Source organism: Erpetoichthys calabaricus, chromosome 18 (assembly GCF_900747795.2).
Source record: "Erpetoichthys calabaricus chromosome 18, fErpCal1.3, whole genome shotgun sequence".
NCBI lineage: Eukaryota > Metazoa > Chordata > Cladistia > Polypteriformes > Polypteridae > Erpetoichthys > Erpetoichthys calabaricus.
Window position 1 is genome coordinate 33951274 of NC_041411.2, and position 15679 is coordinate 33966952.

At 36.8% G+C, this 15679-nt stretch overlaps 1 protein-coding gene across 1 annotated transcript in view; it reads left to right on the forward strand.

The window, feature by feature from the left end:
- The first annotated feature begins 411 nt into the window (after positions 1 to 411).
- Positions 412 to 15679, forward strand: part of ip6k2b (inositol hexakisphosphate kinase 2b) — a 46331-nt gene continuing 31063 nt past the window's right edge. Inside the window, exon 1 of the mRNA XM_028825326.2 lies at positions 412 to 525. The gene's annotated coding sequence lies outside the window, so the exon portion shown is untranslated. The remainder of the gene's footprint in view (positions 526 to 15679) is intronic.

Consider the following 15679-nt stretch of genomic DNA (forward strand, 5'->3'; position numbering starts at 1 on the left):
CTCTTAAAAGTGTGCAAATTGGCTTGAAGGACAATGGCTGAGAGTGTGAGGGTGAGTGTGCGGGTGAGTAAGCTCTGCAATTGACAGGCATCTCAAGCGTTCTGGACAGGCACTTGCCTCAATGCCTTGGTATATGAGATAAGCAGCTTTGAAAAAGAATGGATACCAACACATCTAAAGAATAATTATTTTGTTCCAGTGGAATTTCACGTTCATGTTCGTGCCCTATTGTTGGAAGTGAGCAGGGTGACATGGCTTTTCGCATCACTTTCTGTTCTTGATTGAGCTCCTTGTTTCTTCACTGATGAGCGCTAATCTATCTGAAGATGCCTCGCATTGTTTCACTTCCTTTGTCATAGTAACAGTGACGTCATAGCCCCACCCACCCTCAACTTCTGATCGATTGTGTCACCGTTCGCCCCCAGGCAGCTGACGAAAACGAGGTCGGCCGCCATTTTAAGTACCGAGTAGCGGAGAGACGACAGAGAGAACAACAGTGCGGAAAGAGATGCGTTACGGTGAAAGGTACTGCAGTGTGTTGGGGAATAAATATGGGGATGTTGAAAGGGTTGCGGTTAGAAAAAATAAAAACAACAAAAGCAAAAAAAAAAAACAACACAACTAAAACCAAACAAACTCAGGGTTTGGCAATAGAAATGATTTGGGGGATGACTGCTGTCGCTGCGTCACGGTTAGTGAACGGTCGTCGCATTGGGCTCTTTAAGCCGGTAGGTACAGTTGAGATTTGAACCCGGAGAGGCACGAAATAGCCCTCAGGTCGTGGGTGCCAGTATGAGCTGGTAGAGGAGGTCTAAGTTATACACCCGTGGAAAATCTGAACCCGTAATTCATTGGTAGAACCTTGAGCCGGTGACGCGACTGACAATGGGGATGTTCATTATTGAAAGGAGGGATGACTGTAAAGTACAGGTTATTATTATTATTCGAAGAGGAATGAGCATACACGAAGTGAAAGGTCCAGTAGTAGTTATACTGACATAAAAGAATTACATCAGGAACGAACAACTGCACAAGCAACTAATTACTATAATTTGAAAGAGGATTGTTGGAAATGAGTGCCTGAACACACACAGGAGATTATTTCTATAGGTCATTTCACTTCAAATGACCAACCGCTCGACTACTTTTACATACATATATTACGAAAGGAAATCAGTGAAGTAGCCATCACTAAATGCCCATCGTATACAGATAATCATTATATGGCGTCGTACCAGTGGTGAAAAATGACTGGTATCATAGGGAAGGAAGGCTGACGAGGAGCCATTATTGAGGATGTAAAAGACTACGTATTTATAGACGGCTTATTCTCAAGTGGAGTCCGTTTAATCTGAAAGCTGGCGATTACAATATTGTCATTTTAATAAAGGGATTTTGAACCTTGACATTTACGTATATGTAGTGATGAGTAATAAAAGTAAAAAAAAAAAATTAATGCCTTCACTTTATAGAAAGAGCACCTAGTAAAACCAGGAATGTGACCAAATGTAAAATCAAATTATTGTAAAACATTTGCCTCCCGACAGAGGTGCTTGGATATTAAAATAGGAAGTTGAGCTGCATGCTTTCATTCTAAGTAGTAGTTGCTTTGGAAAGCTCTGATTAATAATTGACATTGTTATAGATACAGGTTCCAGTATACTTGTCCTGCACTACCGTCTAGTCTCTTATCAATTCCCTATCTGCTTTAATAGGGCTAGAGTTACTGTATAAGGTTTCATTTTTATTTGAACAATTAGGTGTTCAAAATTTGGCCACAGTAGTCCACGTTTTTCTTTATTAGTTGATTATTTTGCCTTTAACTGAAATCACATATTACATTTTTGCCATTTTGCTGAAGTTAGAGCAGGTTAAATAATTTGCTTAGGGTCAGGTATAGTAGCATTTATGAGGACTGAATTAGCAGCACAAGGTTTACAGTCCACCACTTTAGCCAAGCTACCCTGAATTGGTGCCAGTCTCTTTTTGCACTGGCTGCCTGTACAAAACTGAATTGGTATGTGTGCAGTAATGTTTGTTTTTCAGCCCCATGACAATACTGTGTACTGTAGTGAAACAAGAGAAATTTCATATCTCTTCTTCTTCTTCATGGGCAAGGTGATACCATGGGTCAGGTTACATTTTTTAACTGATGGAACTTGCTCATTAATAAATTACCAGTTATTAAAATATATGAAGCCGTAGTAGGATCACAAAACTGATATGCTTTCCATTTTAAATGTTAATGCTGACTTACAGAAGTTTTAAAAGAAGAAAAGGGCATCCACAGTGTCCCAAGGAATTCCAAGCTTTCAAAGGTGTGAACTAAACAGTTATCACATTGGCATTTTTTTCATTATTGACAATCTTGGATTGCCTTTGTTGCAGTTGATAAGTAAGAAGTACACACCTTTGGAAAGCTGTACTTCACAACTCTGTGTATCAGCAAGATTTCTACTTATTAGTGTTTTGTGTGTATTATGTAATCTCTGTACTAAAAATGGGCAATGTGCAGACACACATTCACACGTATCAAGTACCCTTTCATGTCACTGCAATGGTAAATGTCGGTACATTGTAGAAAACTTTGGACAACTGATTTTTTTTCTTTTCTCAGCAATGTCTGTAGATTTGTTTTCCTCTCCTCAATTGGCCTAAAAGCTTGGCCTTAAGTAAATATATTGATATTTTGCCTCCTTCTGTATTGTTTCTGTTATTGGCTGTAAGAACATGAATTGAAAAGTCACAGGTATGTGTAAAGTTCCTTGAAAAGCTGTTTATACCTCACCCCTTGTATCTGATTTAATAGCCATATGACCCAGAATTTTGATTTATTATTTTGGGAAATTGTATTTGTGAGCCACTTTGGTTTGTTGGAGTAAAGTAATTGTAAACAATGCAATAACAATAATTAAAACAAATCTGGAATGTCTTAATTATCATTGTTTTTTCGGTACTTAGAAGCCAGAAGTGGTTAAGCATTTAGTAATCTGTTTGAAAAGTTCTCTAGTGATTGAGCAGGTTTTTTCATTCTTCATTCTAAAATTGCTGTAGCTTTACAAAATTACTTGGTGGAATAGTGATGTACAGCAATTTTAAGATTTGTATCCCTAGGCTGGCAGACTCATTGTTATTTGTTCATAAACAAATTTTTCTTTGTAATTCTGTGTATATGATGTTGAAAGTATTTAACAAATGGCATATCATATTGATGTAGAAAAATAGGATTCTGATGAAAAATAGCAAAAGTGGAAGAAGACTATTAAAAACAGCTGTCACATTTTTAAAAATAAAGTTAACTAGACAGGGAGTTTATTTTAAGAGAGTTATTAGACTGAAAAAGATGTCACATCATTAAAAGATAATTGAAATGAATATATATATAATATGGGAGCGGAAAGGTGATGTAGTGGTAGCAAAGCTGCCTTACAAAATGGAGGCCGCATCCTGGGTTCTTCCTTGGTCTACATGGGTTTCTGCTGTGTGCTTCCAATTTCCTCCCACATCCAAAGACATGCAGGTTAGATGGGTTGGCAATACTAAATTGGCCTTAGTGTGTGAATGTGTGTCTGCCTGTGTTAGGGCCGCGCAGAATACCGAGAAACCCAAATATTAAAATGATACAATCTGATTCTGGTGGAACGTAAGGAGCTGTGAGTATCACTGAGGGAAACTTGGAAGGTACAAATGGTGGCACTTGACGATCAGGTTTTCTATAACAGGCGACCAGGACTGGTAGACAACTTCCACGTCTGTGCCCCAGGAGCTTTTAATAAAAACAGCACACCATCTCCCTTTGTCTTGCCATTGGTTGCTATACTGTGCTCCTCTGCATGGATTGCTTGCACTTCACCAGGTCTCAGTGAAGCAGAACACACTGCATTCACATAAGTCCCTTTGTGAGCTGATGTGGCAGAGAGCTTCATCTAGTGTGTTTTATATGGACTGGAGGGTAGCCAGCAGGATGGAAGGGATCAGAAGCTGGTTTGGGTGCTGTCACAGCCTAGTTAGGACGCCACCTCGATTTCCTCTCTTTCAGTGGGTCTCCTGATGGTCGTCATTGTTTGTAACTCTTTGTATGGATGGAACAATCTCTCCAGGTGAGCTCCAGGTGTTGAGGTTTACTGAAGCTTTATTTCTAATATTCAGCTGAGTTGTTTGGATGTATGCGATAATGCAGCTTATGCCACAAAAAAACATTAAAAAAACACGTAAAGTAGGGAGAGAGCAACGCATAGCGCATTTCCCTTATTTGCCACCATTTTGATCTCCCCGGGGAAAACTACTTGTGATTTGGTGTATTTCAACAGGAGTTGAGCAAAAACGTTTTGGGGAAGCAAAATGGAGACACAAGACTAATGACTCATAAGACATCATGCTGTCAGGAGATGATCTTGAGTTTGTGAACAAGAAGCTGCAGAAACAGGTTTGAGGAGGGACTGTGAATGAGAATAAGGTTTAAAGGCCAGCAAGAGAGAGGTACAATTTTAGAGGTCACAGGGACAGGTTTGATAACACTGAAAAGCGCACCATTAGATCTGTTGTTCTTTTGAATCAGCAGCTAAACAAATTGATGGCAATAAGAATGTGTTTTGAAAGAGTATTGCATTCTGGGGTGCAGTTATGCAAATGAACAGTAACTCTGGGGGAAACTATGCAAATGTAAATCAAATATTTAAAAACAATTGGTGTTGTGTATTAGAATGTTTGCTTAGGCTCGGATAAACTGGCCAGTGTGTATATTTACTTGTAAAAAGATGTGAAGCAGGGAACTTAATTGTTAAACTTGTATCTAATCACTAGATAACAGGTAGAAAGAATGCTCATTTATCTAATTTGTTTGGCTGATGTTGCTGACGAAAAAATAGCCATTTAGCCACCACATAAAGGAAGCACCTTTGTTGGCATGACTAAAGGCAGAACTCTCTAAAGATACTATTAATAATGTCTTAACAGAAGTGCATATTCTCAGAGATGCAGTTTGCAGGGCTGCTAAAGCAGATCACATAATTGATTAAAATGAATTTGCAAACTCTGTAAATTTGAGTCGATAATTAGATTTGTGAAGCCATAGTAATGTTCATTAGTAAATCAACTGAAATTTGATCTAAAGTACTGAAAGCACATACTACACATACTTGAATGGTATAGTGGAGAATGAGATGCCCTATCCGGTTAATTATTTCACTTTCAGTCAGTCAGTCCACTTCAGTGGCTAATTCTACACAGGCATACATAAGCAATAGAAAAGTCCGAGCACTTTAAAAACAGGTGGTTTCTCAGGAATTCTGAAATAGTAATCTTAAATTGTCAAGTTTGTAGCCTTAAAGGTGGGCCAAATCTAAAAAAAAAAAAAGAACGGGGAAATTTGGAAAGTGAAAGCATAAGGTGTTTGTAACATCTGAAATTTGAATTAATTTTGACTTATCCACTTGTTACAAATCAGCTGTTGCTTGCTTCATATTGTATACTGATGCAAACATGAATTTCACAACAGCAATGTTGCAAATCAGTGATTTTTACAAAGTGTGTTAACTTGAGTTTGTGTAAATGTAAATATCCTGAATTAACCTGATATTCGGTAATTCATGTGGCAATAATATAATAATGTTTGTTTATTTATGATGTTGATTTTAAGCAGTATTTTTCAGTTACTAGATAGAAAATATTATTCAGTAACTTTATTATGTCCAGATGGAAAGATAAATGAGGTACTCCATTATGGTGACATTCTTTACAAACTCTACAAAGTACCCCTGCCAAGTCATTTTGGTAATTATGGGGAAATCCCTCTCCCTGCAACACATGTAATTCAAGCCCTGTTTTATATCCTGTGATTTGATCCAACAAAATATATCGCAACTTTTATAGATAAGAAAAACCTTTAATTCATTCCAGTGCATTTAAATTTTCAAATTGGAAAAGGAGTACACGAAGTTGTAAGATTTACCACTTACCAAATCAGCATATTGGGATACCCCTTTCAGGTTCAGGCTCAAAATGCAGGGGTCACTTCAATTTTAGGGTAAGTAGACAACGACTGATGGTGCATGATAGATTAGCATAGGCACTAGAGTCTGAAAAATCATTACAGGCTGCCTTGTGCTTAAATATAATATGGGCAGATAAAAAAAAGAAACACAAATGTAAAGTGTTACATTTACAACATAAAAAACGAACACCATTGCTAGAAAGTAATGGTTTTGGAAAGGCTTATGAGTATTATTAAATATATTTGATACTTGGCTGCCATCAGATAGTATGCAGAAACAAGTAAAAGCCAAGAGAGGCCTTGCTTATAGCCGTATAATGCACTTTTAAAGCCTTAACTGAAAGAGTTTGTTCATTATTTTTCTGTATTACATAAAGGACATAATTCATTCTGAAATCAAAAGATGAGATACTTGAATATATATTAGGACTGTATTGTGTGAGCTTTGAGGGAAAATCGAAGGAATTAAGTTCCAATAAAAAAAGTATGAGAGAGTGTGATAAAAGCATGGGGGGCATAGACTGAAGCTAATCTGTACAAAGATTTCTTTGCTAAATAAGGTGGTTTGTGTCCATACCATCCATCCATTCATTATTTGATCTGCATAATCCAGATTAGGACCTGACAGTTTGGAGCTTATCTCTTCAGTATCGTTGGAAAACCAGAACTCAACCTTGCATGAGACACCAGTCTTTTGCAGTACCCACCCAGATATTTGCCAAGTTAAAAAAAAGCAAGTTAACCAGCCCTATAGGTCTTTGGGATGTGGGAAGAAAACTAGCATACTGTACATGGTGTGGACCACTGGGGCGCGTACAGCCGCCCCAACCCGACACAGACAGGCAGACACAAGTTCCAATCCAGCACACACATTCTATTTACAGCTGGGTTGTGCATTTCTCTGCTCCCCACAGCACAGTCCCTCCTTCAGTTGCCAGTTCCCAGTCTTTTCACCTCCACTCCTCCCTCACGAGCTTCGTCCTCCCGACTGTGAGGTTGTTCCTTTTATGATAACCTTGGCAGTGTTCCAGGTGGCTCGTTTATTGGACCTGGAATCACTTTCAGGTGTGGTGAGAACCCAACGAAGGGCTCTGCAGTTTCCCCTGGTGTCCCCCATGAAACCCAACGGGGCTTTGGCAAAGTCCAGCATACCCAGCAGGAATCCATGGTGCCACAGCCGCCCAGGAAAGCTGCCCTCTAACATCCCGGGGAAGGTATTTGCTTGCCAATGCTCTCTCCCCTGGTCCTTCCATACAGTTGCTGTCCCGGCCAGGTAATGGCCGTGGCCACCTGTTACAATGGATAAAAAGCCACATAAAGCTCATTGGCTGGGATTCAAACTCGGCACTCTGGAGCTGTTGGGCAGAGGCGATGACTAATGTACCTCTGTTTTACCGTGTCAGAAAAAAATCTTTCATCTCCTCTTATCCCCAATCTGTAAAATTTATCTTGCTCTCAGATGGATAGAAGTGATCATATTTTATTTTATACAAGTGTTTATGTCTGCTTGTTATAGGCCCCAACACATCTGAAACACTGAAGGTGCACAACAGATGTATTTTTCACTGTTTCATGATTTTGGAAATTCAGATATAATTGTTTTCTTTCTTCTTTTGTGGCTTATTTTAAACTGATTGTTACACTTGTTTAATTTAATTATGATGATGGGGTTGCTGTATTTAAGTTAGTGGCTTTGGTTTTTATCATCCATGTAAATTGGTTTCTTAAAAACTTTCTCAATGTGTAGTGATATGTTTACAGATAACAAAGCATTTTCCCATGCCACTGTTAAATTCAATATTTCTGTTAAGATTGAAAGCACAAGTGCATCATATCTGTGCTGAAAAGTAATAGTATCTTAAGTAGAAATTAAATTAAAATCAGGGTTGTGTGGGGCTGGGACCTACCTAGGAAATACAGGACAGGAGTTAACTGTTCTATTCTGACTCGCATTTGAAAATTGTGATAAATGTTTTGTAGGTATTGATTAGATTTTAAATACTTTGCCATTATATGGAAATGTTCAGTAAAGCATTAACTATGTATGAAAACTCCAGGTATAATTTTTTTGTTCTCATTTACTGTATCGCATTTAAGGTGTTGCAGCATTGGAAATAGTTGACGGTGCAGGCAGGTGGGTTTGCCTTTCTGTAGTACATACATGCAAAAATAATACTTTGTCGTCTTCTTCTTTTGGCTGCTCCCGTTAGGGGTTGCCACAGCGGATCATCTTCTTCCATATCTTTCTGTCCTCTGCATCTTGCTCTGTTACACCCATCACCTGCATGTCCTCTCTCACCACATCCATAAACCTTCTCTTAGGCCTTCCTCTTTTTCTCTTCCCTGGCAGCTCTATCCTTAGCACCCTTCTCCCAATATACTCAGCATCTCTTCTCTACACATGTCCAAACCAACTCGATCTCACCTCTCTGACTTTGTCTCCCAACCGTCCAACTTGAGCTGACCCTCTAATGTCCTCATTTCTAATCCTGTCCATCCTCATCACACCCAATGCAAATCTTAGCATCTTTAACTCTGCCACCTCCAGCTCTGTCTGCTGCTTTCTGTCAAAATTGTTTAATCCTATTCAGACTCATTTTCACCCTCAGGATAGTCGAGCCATGTTAAATGTATTAACTATTGAATTTTTAAAGGATTATTTTTTACATTTACTTCATGGTGTTGTTGCCTTTGGCTACTGCTTTGTGTAGTCCTGATAATTGTAATCATTCTGAATATATTGGGAGAATGTATTTTTTAAAGATTTTTGTGTTACTTTTGTCTTTATCTCTGTTAATAATTGTTACTTCAAATTCCAATTGAACATTCCTGTCAACACTTAAATTTCAGAACTGGTTTTGAACTTGTTCTTTATGTTGAAATCCAGTTTTCATGTAGTTGTACATAAAGCTGGGCCAGCTTTCCATGGATTATAGTGTATGATGCCATGCATTTTACATACACATTATAAAAGTAAAGGTTTATGTAGCGTCATCACAAGGAAATTGTGCTGTCCTGTTTCAAAAGATAATGGGGACTGTCAAAATTAATGTCATTTGATTTCTGAGTCAAACCCACCCACCACGAACACAGTGCTTCCAGTAGTTAGTAGTTGTTCCTCTCTTTGTTTTCTGTTTTTTATTTGTATTTTTCATGCTGTCACACATAAACTTTGGAGTTTATGTTTATAGGAGAAGCTTGAGCATGTTTTGAAAGTGTAAATGTCACTGTACTCAGACGGTGCTATTGACAGAATGATTGGCATGGAATATATGAGGAAACCCTAAAATATTTGTCATTTCTAATCCATATTATCAAAATACCATGTTGGGAATTTCTGGAGCCTATATTGGCAGCATCAGGAGCATATGCTAAATGAGGTGTTAAAACTGTGGCAGAACTCACTCACTTATGGATGGCAAATTAGCCAAAAGTTAACATTTCTATATTTAAATTAAAAGTAATAGGAAAATATTTGAGAGTGCTTGAACATAGTTTAAATATTCTGTGTGCTGCATAGATGCTTGTATTCTATGTGTATTTTTTTTTCCAGATTTCTTATTTAGTTTTTTTCTTTTTTGGCTTGCGGTGTGTCTGCAAAGCATGACATGCTTATGTCTTTTACAAAGTTTTTTAAAATAAGCAGGTGCATCTTTCAGAAGAATTCAGCACTTGAAGACACAGCTTTCACATAAATAGGACCGTTACACACAGAAAAAGCATCCCTTGGACAGAAGATGCATTTGAAGGACCTTATCCAACTTGATTCTTCTCAGCAAGAAACTCCTGTTCAGTGCGTAGGCTGGAACAGGCAATCAGTAAATGTCAGACACAACCAAACTGAACTTGATTCCCTTTTCCTCCCCTTTGTAGATATAATAAAATTGTAATATAGGCGAGCTTGATATTCTGAGGGCTACATTCTTGTTTTTAATATTCATACTACTGTTAATGTTTTTAGTTTTTGACATGGTTGGTTTATAAAGCAACAACATTTATTTATATAGCACATTTTCATAAAAACAAATTAGCTCAAAGTGCTTTACATAATGAAGAAAAGAAAAATAAAAGACAAAGTAAGAAATTAACATAAGACAGCATTAGTTAACATAGAATAAGAGTAAGGTCTGATGGCCAGGGAGGACAGGAAAAAAAAAAAAAAAACTCCAGACGGCTGGAGAAAAAAATAAAATCTGCAGGGGTTCCAGGCCACGAGACCGCCCAGTCCCCTCTGGGCATTCTACCTAACAAAAATGAAATAGTCCTTTTTGTATTTAAGGTTCTCACGGAAGGACTTGATGATGATGGTCATGCAGACTTCTGGCTTTTAATCCTTCAGTGTTGGAACATCACGGTGCTTTGAGTAGATGCTTGCGCCACCAGAAAAAGAAACCTTGAGAGTAGGGGTTAGTACGGATTTTAGAGCCACAATGAATACTTATTATAATGAATTGGATATACAGAGTATTGGGACTAAATTAAAGTGAAGTTATGAGAAAGCCATATTAAAATAATGTGTTTTCAGCAGTGTTTTAAAGTGCTCCACTGTATTAGCCTGGCGAATTCCTATTGGCAGGCTATTCCAGATTTTAGGTGCATAACAGCAGAAGGCCGCCTCACCACTTCTTTTAAGTTTTGCTCTTGGAATTCTAAGAAGACACTCATTTGAAGATCTAAGGTTACGATTTGGAATATAAGGTGTCAGACATTCCGATATATAAGATGGAGCGAGATTATTTAAGGCTTTATGAACCATAAGCAGAATTTTAAAGTCAATCCTGAATGACACAGGTAACCACTGTAGTGACATCATAACTGGAGAAATGTGCTCGGATTTTCTTTTCCTAGTTAGGATTCTAGCAGCTGCATTCTGCACTAGTTGCAAGCGATTTATTTCTTTTTTGGGTAGTCCTGAGAGTAGATGCATTACAGTAATGTAGTCGACTGAAAACAAACGCGTGAACTATTTTTTCAGCATCTTTCAATTTATTAAAGGTATAAAATGATATAAAACAAATGCTTATGAGTCATGTACAGCTGATTAAAAAAGCGAATACAAATTTGACACTTGAAACGAAATCCTTCACAAAAATGGGATTTCATGCCATGTTTAAATGCTTTTAGACAGAAGGCAAATACAAGTTTCCGAGTTGGAAGTTCCATGGGAACATTTTGCAAATTCGAGCTGCCAATTCAGAAAAGACAAAGCTTCATGAATCTTCTGACCTTCCACCATCATCAATTGTATAAAATAACACACATCACCGGATCAGCCAGCAATACCATTTTTTGGTCGATTTGCTTTTGGAGTGAAGTAGTTCACATTTAATACAATAATGTTGCTTTTTATTTTCCAGAAAAATGCTGTTTATCTTTAATGAGTTTTTTCCAACAAAACCCACAGAATGCGCTGAAGTTGGATGGTGAAACATCACTGAATAGCCCATGTGAAAGAGCGTTCGTGTGCAGGAAATTGCAAAACCAAAGGGAAATTGGAGCAGGGTAGAAATGTCACAAGACCCAGTGTTTTCATACCTACTCGATACCCAAGTTCAGAAAGTGTAACGATACTAGATTTTTTTTCTTTTCTCATGTATGATTGCATGTAGACTAATTTCTTTGGACGGAACAATAATATGTGAAAACATTTGAGTGTACGAATGTAATGCTGTCTCAGTTTTAAATTGAAGTACAGGTAATGACCGCCCAAGCAGTTTTCAAATTCTATATTTGTACACATGCATTAACAGTAACAAAATGTGATTTCTCACAAGCGAAATTGTAAGATTGGCAAAGCAAAGGCAGTTTTACGGGAGTTCTGAAGTAAAGGATTCATTTAAAACTGACAGTTTTGATTTCATGCAGGAAGCTTTAAATTTGGGACAAATAGTAATAATAAAAAATTGAAAAATTAAAGCCCCAGGTGTTTGTGATATTTAAAATGTGAATTCATTTAACACATCTTTTAAATAATACTCTTTAGTAATATGTTTTTAACCTGCTAATGATGCAAATATAAACATTACAATGGCAAGTGCTATAGACTTAAGATTGGTTCTCTCGCAAACCAGGCTTTAAAAGCATGTTGTTACAAAAAACAGCTTTAAAGATTTGGTTTAAATAGTAGTATCTGGAATTATCTTGAAATTCCCTAATTTAAAATTGCAAAAATAATAAAAACTTGACATTTTGTTTTTTATTATTGATGTTAAGCAGTATATTTCAGTTATTGTAGAGCAAATGTCAGAGAATAAATTTAAAATGTGCCCACGGAAAGATAAATCAGGTAGTGCATGATGATACAATGTTTTATAAACCCTGTCCTGTAGTCCCTTTAGGATTATAAACTCCCCATTTATTGTTACATGTGGAGACCTACAACTCTGCCAAACATTTGACAGATTCAACACCAAAGCCAGGAGGGAAATTAGTGAGAGTTCCTTGGAATTGTCAAGCCTCCCCCTCACCTCTATAGTGCTGCTGAATGCACATAATAAACCTAGACAAAATCATTTGTGACTGTCTAAACATGTTGTTGTTAATAAGTATTTTTATTTTGCTCCTGGAAATCAGAAGTGTTACTGCTCATCTTTCTTTTATTAAACTGAGGCACTTTAAGTCTTTTATGGTTTTTATTATAAAAAAAAGGCTACGGAATGATTTTAATATTTCATTATAATTCTTCGGTCTTCAGTTATTTCCTCCGCATTATAATTATTCATTAGCAGATAGGATTATTTATAGCAAAGCAACTGAGAATAAATTATCAGGAAACTGCTATGTTAACAGACAATACAAATTTTCAAACCAAGCTCGAAGTGTAGTTGGTATGGCAGCATGGGCCACTACAGTAGTTCAGAGTTACAGGTTGACGAATAACCCACAGGGCTAAACAGAGTTTCTTTCTTTTCTTCCTTTTACAAAATGTGAAAGTATTACTGGTGATGTAAATATTTACTTTATATGCATGTTAAGCAGAGGGACTGTGGGTTAATGAGCATTGCTGATATTAGAAAGACTCTTAAAATGGTAATTTTCCATTGTCATTAATGATAAAGGAAACCAGCTTTTGATTGATGAAATGGATTCTAAACAGTTCTTTCATAAAGCAGCAACTACCTGAGGAGGTGTTGGGCATAGTGTTGAATCAGCAGCAGAACACAACTTTTATTAGTGCTGGAATTTTTTTTTTTTTTTTAATTCTACTCTTAGTACACTTATGATCCAAACGAACAACAGCAAGATAGAAAAAAAATCTGTCCCAAAATGTATTATGAAGCAAGAGATTGATCGTGGAAGTGAAGTGCAAAAACAGATTTGTAAAATACAGCAGTATTGCATACATACAATGTCTGGAGTTATATGATGCCAAAATTAGTAGGATGTTAAGCGCACAACTGCTGTTTTACATAGGAAAATCAGTTCTTGCCTTTAAATTGGATGTTTTTTTATAATATATTACAATTAAATTGGAACAGCGACTCTTGATTACAGCCCTTATTGGCTGTTCATCTAACATGCATTTCTTTGGAGCTTGGGAACAAAACCAGAGTACTCTTTTATAAAACCACTTGTGTGCTGTTTGGTGCTTGTGGTTAGATCTATTTTTAGGGCTTGTTGAGAACTAAATGATTGTTAGTGATGTCCTGATGTTTAAAAACAGAATTGAAGATGATGTGCAGACCTTTTTTTTTTTTCTATTTACCATTACCTTATGAGCTGTACTTTCTTCAGCACCTCTGAGCTTGTAGTGATGCAGTTTGTTTTCGCTACAGAAGCGTATTTATGCATTACCAAAAATGTGTATAAATAAAATATTTTGCAATTGTATTACATATCTGCATGAACTGGTAATATGATTATGTACTTCATCAGAAACATGTACATTAAGAAAAGAGCCTATTACATTATGTACTACAGTTGCAATATTCAAATATTACAAAATGGTTGCACAGTGGTTAGCACTGCTGGCTTATAGATGTAGAATGGTTTAGTGCATCTTTGGCTTAGAATCCTTTCTGTATAATATATATGGTGGTTATTTTGGCAAGATGGTTAGTACTACAGCCTGAACGCTGCAGGATAGTTTGTGCATCTTTGGTTTAGAAATATTTGTGTATTCTGGGTATAGTTTATTACTTTCCTTCTTAACCTTTTACTATATATCAACATGCATATCGGCTTGAACACACCATATGGTAAGTGAGTGTGAGAGTGTTGGATGAGTATGGCCTGTGATGGACTGGCACCCAATACAGAATTTGTACCTTCATTGTGCTGATGCTGCTGATATAGGTGTTGCCTCCCTCCTGCACAGTTTTTATACAAGTATGCCCATGAAATTAATAATTGAATTTAGTGATCCATTAGCTCAAGAATTGTGAAGTACGCTGCCATTTGTGAGTTCATGTGTTGAAATTTATATCATTATGCTGCTGCTGTTTATTTTTTTTTTTCATTTAATGAAATGTGTGTATGATTAGTAGTTGAGTAGTCTAGTCAAAAATAGTGACCCTGTATAAAAATGGGAATAGCTAAGAAAGAAGACGATGACTGCTAGACCTCTGCCACCTATAGAATAAATGCTACGAAATAAATAGGCAATACACAAAGTAGCTTCTGTGGGTATAATCGAGTATACCCCATACTCATTTTAAAATGCCTAACAAAGTTCTCTGTAAAGGAAGAACTTTTTAAGATGAAGAGGTTTTATTAAGCCAGGGTAACTGCTGTAGGCACAAGATTCTTGACACGTGTAGTCAGTGTTGTTTTATGTTACCTGTAATGTCCCCCTTGTTTGTAACAATAAAACAAGAGGTAGATATTTTGTTAGGTGTTACCTGCATTCTTATTAACCTAAAAACTTTCAGGCTCATAGTCCTCTTCATTGGTGTTTTTTTACTTTAACTGGGCACATACACAATTCCAAATCAAACGTTTATTGAGGAAGACTCCGTTATGTTTCTGTACAAGTACTGTACATACATACAGTACATACACACAACATATTCCCATATAATCTCTACTTGTATATGATGTGTATGTTTAAGACTATGAATTTGGGTGATTGCTTTAATTATTTGTCACAGACTAATGACCAAAATCAAGGTCCTGCGTAGGCTGATTTTGAAGTCAAATACAACTTAATAACACAGGAGATTTCTGTATCATGCAGGGTTTGTAAGAGAATGCAGGATAAGATGCTGAATTATAGAACCAACCAAGGTTAAGGCCAGTTGGAATATCAGATGACACCTGGAAATAAGGACACAAGAAGTCATCTGTTAACTTCTCAGTTACTGTCCCATCATGTTTGCTTAAAACTGGAACAGTCAGAAATTAGAATCCTGCAATTTTAAAATTAACCTTAATCCGCTCAGTAAGATGTTTTATCTTCGTACCTTCTTTGGAATTGCTTACCAGCTAAATAAAATGGGTCAGCCTCTGCTCTCCCCACTATTGTGATCTTCCTATGTATTTGTCTGACTGAGGGGTGCTCATTTTTAAGGAGAATGAGACAGCACTGTAGTTGTGCTAGGGAGAAGGTGCTTCCAAAGCATAGGTAGAACAATGTTTTTCTTTGTAGAAACAAGAAAAGAACAATTTTACATATAATACATGCCATTTAAAATATTGTTTTTTGTTGCAGACCTTATGTGGTATTTTAATTTTCTTCTAAATCCATTA